A 14,317-nucleotide genomic window follows, 5' to 3' on the forward strand; every position below is an offset into this window, starting at 1 on the left:
ACGTGATCCTGATTCTCTTCTTCAAAGCCATCCTCTAAATAGGTAAATAGCATATCATCTCATTTCTCCTCCCAAATTAGTAGTAAACTATCCTTAATGAAAATGGTGAGTGACCTAGATGTTGAGTACATGACTTTGATAGGGACAAATTTTGTCCGTAAAAAGAAAGGATCACATAGCTTCAGTAAAATGAGTAATCCTGGTGACGAAAGACAACCCATTGGTAAACCTCCGTATAAGTCAAAGGATGATATTGAAGGTTATAACTGTGGAGGCATTGGCCAATTTTATCACAACTAGTCCCTCAAAGCGTAGAACAACTGATTTTAAAAAATCTAGGTACCAAGAAAAATTGGCTGCAAAAACCACGTGGGATGACTCAGATGAGTTAGAAGGTGAGAAACAAACTTCTTCAAATTTTGAAGACTATAACACCTTCATGATCTATATGGCATCCACCATGGTTTCCATCCCTGATGTGGATAAAGTTGAAGATGAAAAGATATTGATAAAACAATCTTCTCCTCAAGTAGCATCCTCTTCTAATGATAAGAACGAGGAAGGCATTCAAGATGACTTGGAACTCCAATCTGCCTTCGATCAGTTGTCTGTGAATCATGTCGCACACATTAAGAAACATGGTTTAGAAAAAGGTAAAAAAATGAGAGATTAATGGATCTTCATAAATAAGCAGTTGTAGTAAAACATTTCTTAGGGATTGAGTTAGAAGACTTGAAAGTTAAATTTGAATCATCCATTCGTAGTGGTCTAGCAAACAAGAGTTGTTGGATAGAGAGAGAAGTGAGTTGATCATTAAATCTCAACATTTAAGAACTCAACTATATCTCAACAAACTATTGAATTGGTAAATCTATAAGATGAGAGTAGAATCCTAAAATTTAAACATCTTCAAGTTAGTCATACAATACTAGACTTGAGCGTAACTATACCAAGGGTAGTAAGAAACTTGAAGCATGGGTCTATAGTAACTAGTAAGCATATAAAAAAAATAAAAAATAAAAAATTAGCCCACCACCAACCTCATTGTCAAGAGAATAATGTTTCCTTCAACCATTCTAGTTAGTAAATTTATATTTGTTACTGGAAAACATAGTTGCTATTATGAAGTATAAAATATGTTCTGAAAGTCGAAATTTGAACAACCATGTAAACACTACCATATAAAACTGTGATCAAATCCATTAGTGAAGAACAAAATGAAAAATAAAAACTCATAATTCTAACTGAAGAAAAATTAAAACTCTAAATAACAAAGCATCTTTGATGAAAAGCCCATATTACAAAAATTATCGTTAAAAAGTTGAAAGGCCTCCTAAATGGATGGAAATCATCATAATGGCCTTCTGTGTGCATGTATATATGTTGTATGTGTATGCAATATAATATTATGCCTGACAAACAACGCAAAAGTCAATCGAGATGGTTTGATGACGTTCACTGAGAGCTGATTACAGCTCCAATGACAAGGAATGTGCAAGTAGACGGTTCTAAAAGAGCAAGTGGAAGGCCCTCAAAGAACATGGATTGAGGTAGAGAACACCCTTGCAACACCAGAAGACATGATTCTAGGTGGACTTGAACGGAGGGACAGGATTTATTCAACAGACCCCAAATCTTTTGATGTTAGGGTTCATTGATGGTGATTATTCTTGTATGCAGAGTGTGCATGTATTAAACCCAGAGGAGGGTCTGCATAAAATTTCGCGGTTAAATCATAGAAAAATGGAACATTAAGGGGGTCAACCAAATCTTGCATTTTTCAGGGGGGGTAAACCTAATGTCGCCAATTTCTCAGAGGGGTTTTACTAAATTACCCTGAGAGAAACTGGTAAAAATGTCCATTCATTGATCCACATTGATCCATTAGAACTGTCTGTTTAGCTTGAGTGTTGGTCCATGCCCCCTCAAACCGAAGGACTGGACCAATGCATCAGGGATCATGTGCATTGTATAGGAGTAAGATTTACTGAAGACCCTAAGATGATTATAAAAAATTTCTTATAAATAATCAAACCAATCAGAGCATGTTGACATTCCGATTAGATATTAAACTTGAACGGCAATTTCAATAAGAAAGTGTCTGGTGTTGAGATGGCTTGAAGTTGATGTGTAACTTTATAAATCAGCAGTTTGAGATCGCCTGTATGGTATAAAAAGGAATCGTTTACGATAGAGAATCCTATTGGAGAAAAATATATTGATTGGGATGTAATGATACAATAATTGATTTGGATGTAACGATACAATAATTGATTGTTGGTTGGTACAGTGTAGCTACAGACACAGATGGCTCCCAGTTTATCACTTTCAGGCTAATGCTTTATAAACAAACACTAAAAAAAAAAATTGAATAATAGGTTGGCCGGTCTGCAGTCTTATGCTGTAAACAAGAAATAGAGCCTAAAAAAACAGGCAAAAGAATCATAATGTTCTATATAACAACAAAAGAACCAATACAAAAACCATTTCTTTAACAGAACATATTTTGTCCAACATGAACCCTCATTATGGAAAAAATCGCCAGGAAAATGATGGGATTAGTAGTTAACGCTGAATAATTAACAAAGAATGAATCATTTATCCTAACCTTAGCAATTATAAATACTTCTTTTAAATCTTGTTCTTCACAAATTTCCTGAATCATGAAGATTTTAATTAAGGGTTCCTCCTGTATCTTCTCGCACCATCTATGGTTACTACTAATACTTATGGCAGGCAATGCTACCATGTCAACATTGGAGGAGCGCCAAACGTATATCATCCACATGGACCACTCCAACAAACCCACGTCATTCTCCACGCATGAGTCGTGGCACCGATCTATCCTAGCATCACTTTCATCTTCTCATGTCAACTTTGACGAAGAATCATTGTTATACTCCTACAGCCATGTCATGCATGGCTTCAGTGTTAGGCTAACACCCTCTCAGCTATCCGAGCTTGAGAAAATGCCAGCTCATCGTGCCACATACCCTGAGTCTTATGGAAAGCTCTTCACCACCCACACCACTAGTTTCCTTGGCTTGAAACATGGCTCTGGCTTATGGCCTACTGCTTCGTATGGAAAAGATGTTATAATTGGGATAATTGACACGGGCATTTGGCCAGAAAGCAACAGCTTTAGGGACACGGGAATGTCACGTGTACCAGATAGATGGAAAGGCAAGTGTGAGAACGGAACGGCATTCAGTCCTTCTCTATGCAACCATAAGCTCATTGGAGCTCGATCCTTCAGCAAAGGACTCCAAGCTGCCGGTATCAACATATCTAAGGATTGGGATTACGACTCGGCAAGAGACTTCGAGGGACATGGGACCCACACAGCATCTACGGCTGCCGGTAATTACGTTCTTGGTGTAGGCCACTTTGGATATGCCACAGGCACAGTACGAGGAGTCGCCCCACGTGCACATGTTGCCATGTACAAGGTCTTATGGGCAACAGACAGTCTCGAGAGTGCATCAAGCGATGTGCTAGCTGGAATGGATCAAGCCATTGCCGATGGTGTCGACATCATGTCATTATCTCTTGGCTTTGACCAGACACCATACTTCAACGACGTTATTGCGATTGCTTCACTTTCGGCCATTGAGAAAGGGATTGTTGTCGTATGTGCAGCAGGCAATGATGGACCAGGTCGAAACAGTACCTACAATGGAGCTCCATGGATCCTGACAGTTGGAGCGGGTACTATTGATCGGACTTTTGTAGGGACATTGACACTTGACAATGGTTTTACCATAGAAGGAACATCCTACTTTCCGGAGAGCATTTACATTACCAATGCACCGTTGTACTACGGGAAAGGCAATGTAAGCAAAGCCACATGTAGCTTCTCTTCTTTGGATCCGAACGAGGTCACTGGAAAGGTAGTCCTGTGTGATAACGGGAAAGTTGACATTCTGGGACAGATGTCAGAGATTGAGAGAGCTGGTGCACTAGCGGGTATTTTCTATACAGATAAATTGATTCTCGACCCGGAGGATTACTCCATTCCTGGCCTGGTTTTACAAACCAAAAATGGTGCTAAAGTGCAAAAGTATGTCATGAGTAATACTAATGCAACCGTGAAAGAGATGAAGTTTGTGATAACGAAACTGGGTATAAAACCGGCACCTCAAGTAGCCTATTTTTCTTCCAGAGGTCCAGATCCGATTAGCCCGAGTGTTCTAAAACCCGACATATTAGCTCCCGGAGAGGACATACTTGCAGCAGTTGCCCCCAATAGGCCATTTATGGAAATGGGTTTGTATAACTTAGTGACTGATTATGCTCTATATTCCGGAACATCAATGGCGGCACCTCATGTTGCCGGTGTGGCAGCACTGCTGAGGGCCGCCCACTCAGATTGGAGCCCAGCAGCCATCCGTTCAGCAATCATGACTACTGCAAAAGCCATTGACAACACATACTCAACTATTAGGGATCAATGGACTGGTTTTCCTGCCACGCCTCTAGACTTCGGTGCTGGCCATATCAACCCTAATAACGCCATGGACCCTGGGCTCATCTACGACATGGACTTCCAAGACTATGTTGAGTTCCTATGTAGCCTCAGATACAATAGCAAACAGATGAGTGCTATTATCAGAAGAAGTCAATGGGGTTGCCGTGAAATTCCTCCTGAACTTAATTACCCATCCTTCATCGCAACGTTTCCCAAAGCAACCAACTTTTCATTAGTAAAAAATTTCAGCAGGGTTGTAACTAATATTGGAGAATACGATTCTATTTACCGAGCAGTTTTGGAGGTCTCGAGTGGAATGAAAATTCGAACAGAGCCTGATACTCTCACATTCACTGCTAAGGACCAGAAGCAAGGGTTTGTAGTGACCATAGAGATTGACAGAGAAGCTTCAAGCTTGACCTATGGTTATCTCAAATGGGTTGATCAATATAACCACATTGTATCAAGTCCAGTTGTAGCAATTTCAGCCTAATTGAATTAACATTTTATCCTGCTAATTAATATAATTGTGTTGATATAAGAGAAGTTTTAAAGTAGTTGAATTGCAATACAGTTTTCAACTGTTAGCTAAATTAGAATTAGGAGAAAGAGGGTTAGAGAGTCAAAAAATTAGGATGGAATCCTTTAATTCTGATGTAAATAGAGTTGAAGAAGGAACCTTTTTTTTTTGAAAGATAAGAAGGAATTTTGAGTTATTCTATTGGGTTAGATATTCAGGTTACGAAGGTGGATTCATTCTTTTGAATGGAAATTCCAGATGTTGGGCAACCTAAATTGTATGAATTATAGGTCTGTTCTACTTACGAAACATGGTGGAAAGGCTAATTAGGTGGTGAAGAAAAAGAAAACTCATAGAAAGGGGTTTCAAGAAAAGGTTTCAACCTTTCAGAGCCAAAAGATTTTATTGGCATTCTAAAAGGTTTCACAGGCCATTTGGATATATGAAATGTAAAGTTTTGCAATTAAGATATTTTGCAATAGGATATTATAATTAGGTTAGGGGTATGCAATAAGGTTAGGTTTGATGGAAATATGGTTTGTAGGTTGTGGATTGAATTGTGCATTTCAGATATGAGGTTTTAAAGAGTCAGAATAGGTTTTATATGTATTTGGGTGTTTTCTTGATGGGCATAGAGTATTATTAATGGTTTCTTGATGGATGAAAACAAAAAAGTAAGTGTGAAAGATGGAGAAGATGAAGAAAAAGAAAACATAAAAGATACAAAAATTACCTTGGCATCACTTCAAGATGGCCTTACACCATATCAATAACAAGAGATCTCTCAAGAAGAGAGCTATAATTTTTTTTATTCAATAAATTGTTTAGAATGAATCACAATAACCATATATATAGACTCTTACATATTAGACTCAAAATCTTAATCCTAATATGATTTAACATTGACATTTTTGGCCTTGAGATGAAAATCTTAAGTAAAACTAATACTTAATCATCATTTTAACTGAATAGCATTTTAAATGACACGAAAATCAATCACATACGACAAGTTTTAACCGCTAAAATTAAGACCTAAACAAAAATGATGTGAATAATACTTAAGACTCAAATCAAAATTTTAAAGTAACCTGAAACAAATAAAAAGAAAACTCTTATATCCCTAAAATCCGTCCAACCCACTAATAGGCTACAAATCTACTAAATAATGACCCGTGATATTTGATGACTCCATCAATTCTCCCCTAGTTTGAGAAATTAAGTTTTGAAATGCTCAAGGATGATCATAAAAATTTGGGGCTTGTCCATATGGGTGAATATTCGTCCGCATGTCTTGATACCATGTTGAACCATGAAATTCAAATTGTGATCTTCTATGTAGGCAAAGCCTCCAATGTACCCGTTTGAATGATTAAGTCGACATGAGGTAGTAATAATACAGCTGCATAATAGACAAAAGTTGTAGATGTTGACTTCAAAAGATCTTTCTTGGGCTCCTTTGACGTGCTAACCACTTCATTTTTATTTTGTTAAGTATAAATTTAACAAAAACATAGAAGGAGGACGTGTTGTCCACTTCATGATCTTTTGCCTACGCTAATTCTAGAACTAGAGGCACACTATCTTCGGAAGTTGATGTCTCATCTGCCTTTTTGTCAACCTGCTCTTGGACTGATGGTATAGTAGGACTTTTAGGACGATACCTTTAGAAGATATCGCCTTAATTAGTACGGATTTGGCCATTCTTCTACTTAAGTGCACAAATTAGCCAACCACTCTGATACTGTCCCTCTCTGATGAATTTTGCCTTAATCAACTTCTCAACCTCTTTCCTGACATGAATCTCCATTTCATTCTTGAACTCCCTTTGTGCTTTGTTTGACTGGCCAAAAATAAGGGTAAACAAAAAGCTTATGCAATGCGATGTCTATCAACGAACCATGTATTTCATCATAGTTCCAAGTGAAAACATCGACACATTCATGATCCAAGTGAAAACATGAACCATGTATTTCATCATAGCTCCAAGTGAAAACATCGACACATTCATGCAGCAAACTGATATGTTTCTCTTTCTCTTCTCATGTTAAGGAAGATACAAAATATGTGATAATGTTTTCTCATTCCTTTCCCAAATTAACTTCCACAAAGGTTTCAGTTACTGAAGCAATATCACACATTCATGCTAGTAGAATTTCTACACTTCTATCGAACTCAGCTTTCACCAAGTCTAGATCACAAGCATATACTTCATTTGGTAATCCGTAATCATATTCCCATTCCATTTGTCTACATGACCATAATTTGGTATTTACGAATTTCGTTTTCCAAAAACACACAAACTCGAAACATCAAAACAAGCAAACAAATATTCACAATGTAAGCATATGAAAGTTAAAAAAGATGATCATTTACAAGACAAGAATCCATATAAGGACTACGAACTCAAAAAATCACAAGCATTATTCATCTAGACATAATTCATGACTTTCCCAACATCATTTTATATTTGAAATTTTCCAATACTAATAATTTTAGTACAAATGCATTACAGTTGATAAAATCTTTATAGGACACTCTGGGTATTTCAACCTTTTAATTTTCATTGACAAGGTACCACCAGCCTTGACAGACATTCCAAGTACTGAATATTTTTAAAGGTGCCACCAAACTTTGTTTAACATTAGCAACACCAAATCTTTCATTTTAAGTTGAAGTGTCACCAAACTTTGATGGACATTTTGAGCATTCAAACAATCATTTTCTACGATGAGACGTGTGGAGAGATAAAATCATCTCCCAACTGGACTGTTCATTCGCACCATCAACACACCTCCCAAGGCAGGCACGTGGCAAGGTTTGTGTAGAATTCTATGTTGTAATTTAACTAGGGTTAGGATTTCTCTTTAGGGTTTTTTCTATTTAAAGGCCTCAAGGCCATTGTAAAGAGGGAGGAAAAGAGGAGGAAGGGGGGAGACAAAAAAGAAGAGGTCATGTAACCGTGAGATTTATAGTGGAATGGCTCCCCGAACCCGTGAACGTAGGCAGGTTTACCGAACCAAGTAAAAAACCCTTGTGTTGTTTATTTTTCCATATTTTCCCTATTATTTTGTGGATTTAATGATGACATCAAGATTGAGGTCGATTTATTACAAAATCAACCTCCACAATTGGCATCGTCCGTGGGAAAGGAATAAGGGACACGACGTACACATGGTCAACAGTGCAAGAACCAAGGGATAGGCAACAAGGAAAAGTAAATAAAAAAGAAAGAAGAGATCTTCCATGTGAAGTAAAAGTCATAGGAGCCATGGGGAGATTGTGGTGAAATTGTGGAAAAGAAAAAGGGGGGTTTACACATGATGTGTGATAACAAACAGGAAAGGGGGGGGGGTGTGGAGTTTTGAAAAAAATTAAAGAAAAATGAAGGGGGTTTCTCTGATCTCTTCCTCTCTATACCTACAATTGAACTTTGTTCTTCGAAGAATTCATGGTGGACGAATCAACTTCTACTCCTCAAAGTTCATCAAGTTATGTTCCCCTAGGTCATTCTGTTATTCTAATGGTGAACAAACTCCAAGACATCTTCGCTCAACTTGGGAGTTCTTCGACAATAGAATTACTTCAAGTAGTTGTTGTTGGGAGCCAAAGCAATGGTAAATCCAGTGTTCTTAAAGCTCTAGTTGGAGAGATTTTCTACTGAGAGGTTCAGATATCTCTGTACTAAAAGGCCTTTGGTTTTACAATTGTTGTAGATGAAGAGAAAGTCAGATGGAACTGAGGAGTAAGGAGATTTCTTGCACTTGCCGAAGAAAAAATTCTATGATTTCTCTTAAATCTAGAAGGAAATTCAGTGTTACAAATTCACACGATTTGCTAAGGTGCACACGATCTACTAAGGGATGTTGTCATCCATTGGGGTACATGAGGCTTAACGAAGGACGATACATCAATTGTTAAAAACGCAAAACAGGGCGTTGTATCGAAAGTTCATATTAGGTGGAGATGACATGTCACAGTTCCTATTGATGGACCATGTCACGTCAACTCTAAAGGGAGGCAAATATCTCATGATGTGGAATCGTGGATCAGTTGGTTGCACAATAAGAAACCTACAAAGCTTAAAAGGTATGTATAAAGGTTAAATTTAATGTTTGGCTCATACATCAATCTTGATGTATGAGAACTTTTTTTCATGTTTTGAAAAGGTAATAAGTACAAATACAATAAAAAAACAGGGACATAAAATTTGGTTTGGATGTGTAGGCCATAGAGATGATTTGTGTGGAACTAAACCTTATGGATAAAGGCTCCACGATAAACCGAAAAAATATATTTAGGTGGCTCACATTCATATCAATCTTGGATGTGCAAAATTAAATTCTTTAGTTAAAGGTATATGGATTGACATAAGAAGGATGATCAAGTGTTACATACAAATCAATATTTGATATATATTAAAATCCACTCTTGTATAAGGAAACAAAAAAGTAAAAAAGGGGACATTTGTCTGATTCGATTTATTGGGGACCCCCAATTCCCACCAAATCACACCGAGCCAATAAATTATTTTGGGGCTTAATCACGGTGACCCAATTTGTTAGTTGGGTCAGCTTTACAAATAAGGTTAGGGGACCAACTATAGTGCCGAGCGATTATATTGCTCAAGGGACTTAGGTCACGCCCATAATAAGGGTCCTGATTGACATAATTTGTTACCAACTCGGCATAAAGGAAAATTTGGGGGCTAATTCTATGCCCAACTAGGTCGAGTCTACAGACTCCGTTGGGTTAAGTAGCTCAATTTATAACTCAGTTTATAATCCATTGTTGTATGTTTGAGGGCTTAGTTCAAGTTCATAATAAGGGTCCTGCATGACCCAATCTCTTACTTGAGTTAGCTCAATTTAAAAGGAGTATGGGGGCTAACCTCGTGCCCTGAGTTTAGGGACTCCGTTGAGGTAAGAGGTTCAGTCCATTATTCTGACCCACCAAGATAAAAGGTATACACAAGGGCTCAGTGCAAACCCAGATAGTAAGGTAAAACGGTTAATTCATACTTGGGGGCTTGACCCAAATATAATTTTAAGAACTTTGAGGGGTGCACAAAAGTGAATCCAACCACATTGTTGATCAGGTACGTAAAAAGGAGTCCCGACCTAAGTTGTTAGTAGGTCGGTACACAAGATAGAAATCTGACTCCTTTGGTGATCGGTGCACAAGATGGAAATCTGAGTCACTGAGTTAAATGATACACTTGGGGGTTCAATGTAACCGTAGTCTGTAGTATAAAACAGTAAATTTACACATGGGGGCTCGATCTAAGTATGATTAGTCAGGGACTAGGACTTGGGCATACTTAAAAAGGTTTTATAAGTAGGATTTTAATATGTAGAAGGATTTATTTAAATTTCTAGTAGGAGATCTATGTTATGTTATCAGATTTCATGAGGCAAAGGGATTCTGCTTTAAATGCTTTTATGTGGGCTTATATTAACACTAAAGATGATTATCTTTGGTTTATTTCGTACAATCGAAAGCTAGTTCGATTCATTGAGGGAACCGAACCCTGTTATTTTGGGTCTAACATGATTAAAATCGTAAAGGTAGCTTGGTTCATTAAAGGAAGTGAGACATGTTTTGGTTGGTTAAACATGTTAAAAAAAGACTAAGTTTTTAGGTTCGATTCATTGAAGGAATCGAACCCTACTCTTAACGTTGATTAGGTTCAAAATGGTTAAGATTCAGTTCATTGAGGGAACCAAGCCCTACTCATGAGGTTGAGTAGGTTCAAGAAGGTTAAAATCTCGGTTCATTGATGGAACCAAACCCTACTCGTGAGGTTGAGTAGATTCAAAAAGGTTAGGCATCGATTCATTGAGGGAATCGAGCCCTACTCATGAGGTTGAGTAGGTCCAAGAAGGTTACATTCTTGGTTCATTAAGGGAATCGAGCCCTACTCATGAGGTTGAGTAGGTTCAAAAAGGTTAAAACTTGACACATTGAGGAAATCAAGCCCTATTCATGAGATTGAGTAGGTTCAAGAAAATAAAAGTATCGATTCACCAAGGAAACCAAACCCTACTCATGAGGTTGAGTAGGTTGAAGAAGGTTAAAGTCTCCGTTCATTGAGGGAACCGAACCCTATTCATGAGATTGAGTAGGTTCAAGAAGATTAAGACTCAATCCATTGAGGGAATCGAGCCCTACCCTTAAGGTTGGGTAGGTTCAAGAAGATTAAGATTCGGTTCATTGAGGGAACCAAACCCTACTAATAAGGTTGGGTAGGTTCAATAAGGTTAAATCTTGGTTCATTGAGGGATCCGAGCCCTACTCATATGAGATTGGGTAGGTTCAAGAAGGTTAAGACTAAGTTCATTAAGGGAACCGAACCCTACTTATATGAGGTAGGGTAGGTTCAAAAAAGGTCAAGACTCAGGTCATTGAGTGAACCGAACACTATTCTTAAGGTTGAGCAGATTCAAGAAGGTTTAAGTCTTTAAGTTCGGCTCATCAAGAGAACCGAACCTTATTATGTTGGTTGAACATGGTTAAAATGGTTAAGTAAGGTAGCTCGAGTCAGTAAGAGAACATAGTCTTGTTCTGACGAAAGAACAAAGCTAGAATGCATAAGTAAGGCAACTCGATTCAAGGAGGAAATTAAACCCTACTCTTAAGGTTGAGTAGATTTAAGAAGGTTTAGGCTTGGTTCATTGAGGAAATCCGACCTCTTTATTGGTCGGTCAGCACATAAAAAAGACTCGGTTCCACCAATGGAACCAAACTCGAACACCAGGTTAGTTTTTTATTAGACAAAAAATCTTGGATCATTTTGGGATCTAATCTAATCTACAGGAAGAAGATAAGCTCGAGAGCTCAAGAATCATACTACTTCGAAAATACGGAATGGTGCTCATTTAGGAAAGATTGTCAGAAACAACAAAATTCTCGAAGGCGGATCTTAGTACATCAATCTCCACCTTTGAGAGGGGGCAATGTGAAACTTGACCGTTCATTCACACCATCAACACGCATCTCGAGGCAGACACGTGACAAGGCTTGAGTAAAATTCTATGTAATTAGGGAAAAATCCCAATTTTGGAGGATTCTTCCCTTAGAGGTAATTAAGTTATTTATATAAGGGTAAAATGGGTAATTGTAATTTAACTAGGGTTAACATTTATTTGTAGGTTTTTCTATTTAAAGGCTTGAAGCCATTGTAAAGAAGGAGGAAAAGATCGAGAGGAAGAGGAAGAAGGGGGGAGACCGAGGAGAGGAGATTGTGTAACCGTGAGATTTATAGTGGAACGGCCCCCCGAGCCTATGGACGTAGGCACGTTGCCAAACCACGTAAAAAACCCTTGTGTCGTTTATTTTTCTATATTTTCTCCATTATTTTGTAGATTTAATAATGAAATCGTGATCGATGATGATTTATCATAAAATCAACCTCCACAAGATGCCACCAAACTTTGTTAAACATTCTGAGCATCTCAAAACTCAAATTCCCTTCATTACCATCAAGACGACTCTTAGTCAAGCAATACCGAGGGTTTGAATCCCCCCCTAACACCATCAAGATATCCTTAGTCGAGCGATGCCAAGAGTTCCATTTATCACATAATGTTTGCCAAACATATAAAATTTTAGCAACATTACAGGTATTTTTGTTTTTTGAAAACAATCATTTTTTATTTTCCAAACATTTTCAATAATCAAGCAAGAAGACTCGAAAACAAGTAACACACCAATCTCAAAACAACTTTTTTATTCACAGATCTATCAGGAAAAACCTTCTCAAAAAAGGTTATAACGAAAGAAAATACCAACATGAACGAACAAATAGATTGTTTTTTATTAAGTCAACTAATTAGTACATAGCAAATTTCTTATCAAAAATTGGCTAGGCTTGAAGTTCTATTTTTTCATCCTCTTCAGAAGAATCTTCTTTGGCCCAAAAGATTGTTGTTGTCCCACTCTAGAATATCTTTTTCACTTACTTTAATGTAATGGAAATTTCAATTCCTTGATCCAATGTTTTTTATTCATCAACAGTACCATTTGGGAGGTAGAACTTAGCATCAACACAATTAGTTTCCCACGTTGTGAAAGGTTTTCAACTACTTAAATTACCCATTATTACCCTTCTATTGAATATTAAATTGAGGAGGCAACACCTGCATGTCAACGGAACCATCATTTGCCCAACAAAATATGGCAAGAAGTTGTCGCGTTCATTGCACAAAATGTGTGTACGACATCCAATTCCTCAAAAAAAGCAGTATTCCACATGATTGTTGCAGCATTTTTCTACACCCTAGATGATCTATGTTCCTTCCCCCATGATTCTACTGCTCGGTATCCCCAACAACTTGAGCATAGACAAGGGTAGTGTATTCACAGTACTCCCATATCAACTCAAGCAAGTTTCACAAACACAATCCCCATAACCACTTGAATATATAGAGGTCAATTGTGTGGGGAATTGACAAACAAATTGTCCTTGGATCACTACTTTTACTCTTCGTCCTAACTTTTACTCACTTGTGCATTATACATTGTTTCCTTTTATCTCAGTTCTACAGGCTCATTTAACTTTTCCTTGACTTCCACCAATAGAACTTCCCTTGGAGGACTCAATTGTAGAACTTCCTTAGTAAATAAGGTTTCTACTCCATTACTTGATCAGTGTCTCAAAACACTGATTTATCTACACTTTTTCTTAGCATTTATCTTGATTTTTGTCCCTATTTCTCTATATTAAGTAAATAATCATGTTAAGCCTCGAAATATCATGTTGCATGTTCTTCCATACTAATTAGGCTTAATTATGCATAAATAATTATATTTGTCAAAAAATTCTAATTACGTGCGTTCATTCTGCAGATCAAATATCAAACCATCAAATTGGGCCCCGAAATAAAAAAATAGACATTGCATTTCAATCTAGAGTACCAATCAAGCATCCTGGCCAAATTTCAAGGCCAAAAGTTTCAAACCAACCACGGTTGTAATGACTTGAAAATCCTAAAATGTATCTCAAGGAAAGAATTTTAGATCCGTGCATTAATTTAAAAGTATGGTATCTTAATTTTTAATAATTGAGGAAAATTAACTTCACCAATAGATTTAGAAGGATCGAGAAACATACTTTAGCTTGTAAGCACGCCGAAATCTAAAGTCGATTGAAAAAGTTATCAAATCCTCGAGTTTCGCATTAGATATTTTTCCAATAGGTAAACGACACCTTAGAGACGTAATTTGAGGAAACCGATAATACTATTAGATTCGTGTCGAAAAATCACCCGAAATAGAGTATAAGTTTGTCCAATTCGGCATTCGGAAAAAATAATTCCCAAAATGACAAGTAT

At 37.3% G+C, this 14,317-nt stretch overlaps 1 protein-coding gene and 1 pseudogene across 2 annotated transcripts in view; one reads left to right on the plus strand and one right to left on the minus strand.

Moving 5' to 3' along the window:
* Positions 1-225: 225 nt before the first annotated feature.
* Positions 226-14,317, minus strand: part of LOC147404811 (Protein kinase superfamily protein) — a 55,676-nt gene continuing 41,584 nt past the window's right edge. Inside the window, exon 10 of one of the 2 annotated variants that reach the window (XM_086440890.1) lies at positions 226-608. The gene's annotated coding sequence lies outside the window, so the exon portion shown is untranslated. The other variant, XM_086440891.1, reaches the window with a different exon arrangement.
* On the plus strand, positions 248-4,961 carry LOC147404812 (subtilisin-like protease SBT3 pseudogene; annotated as a pseudogene).

This window comes from Akebia trifoliata, chromosome 4, assembly GCF_017979445.1.
Source record: "Akebia trifoliata isolate Shusen 1 chromosome 4, ASM1797944v1, whole genome shotgun sequence".
Classification (NCBI taxonomy): domain Eukaryota; kingdom Viridiplantae; phylum Streptophyta; class Magnoliopsida; order Ranunculales; family Lardizabalaceae; genus Akebia; species Akebia trifoliata.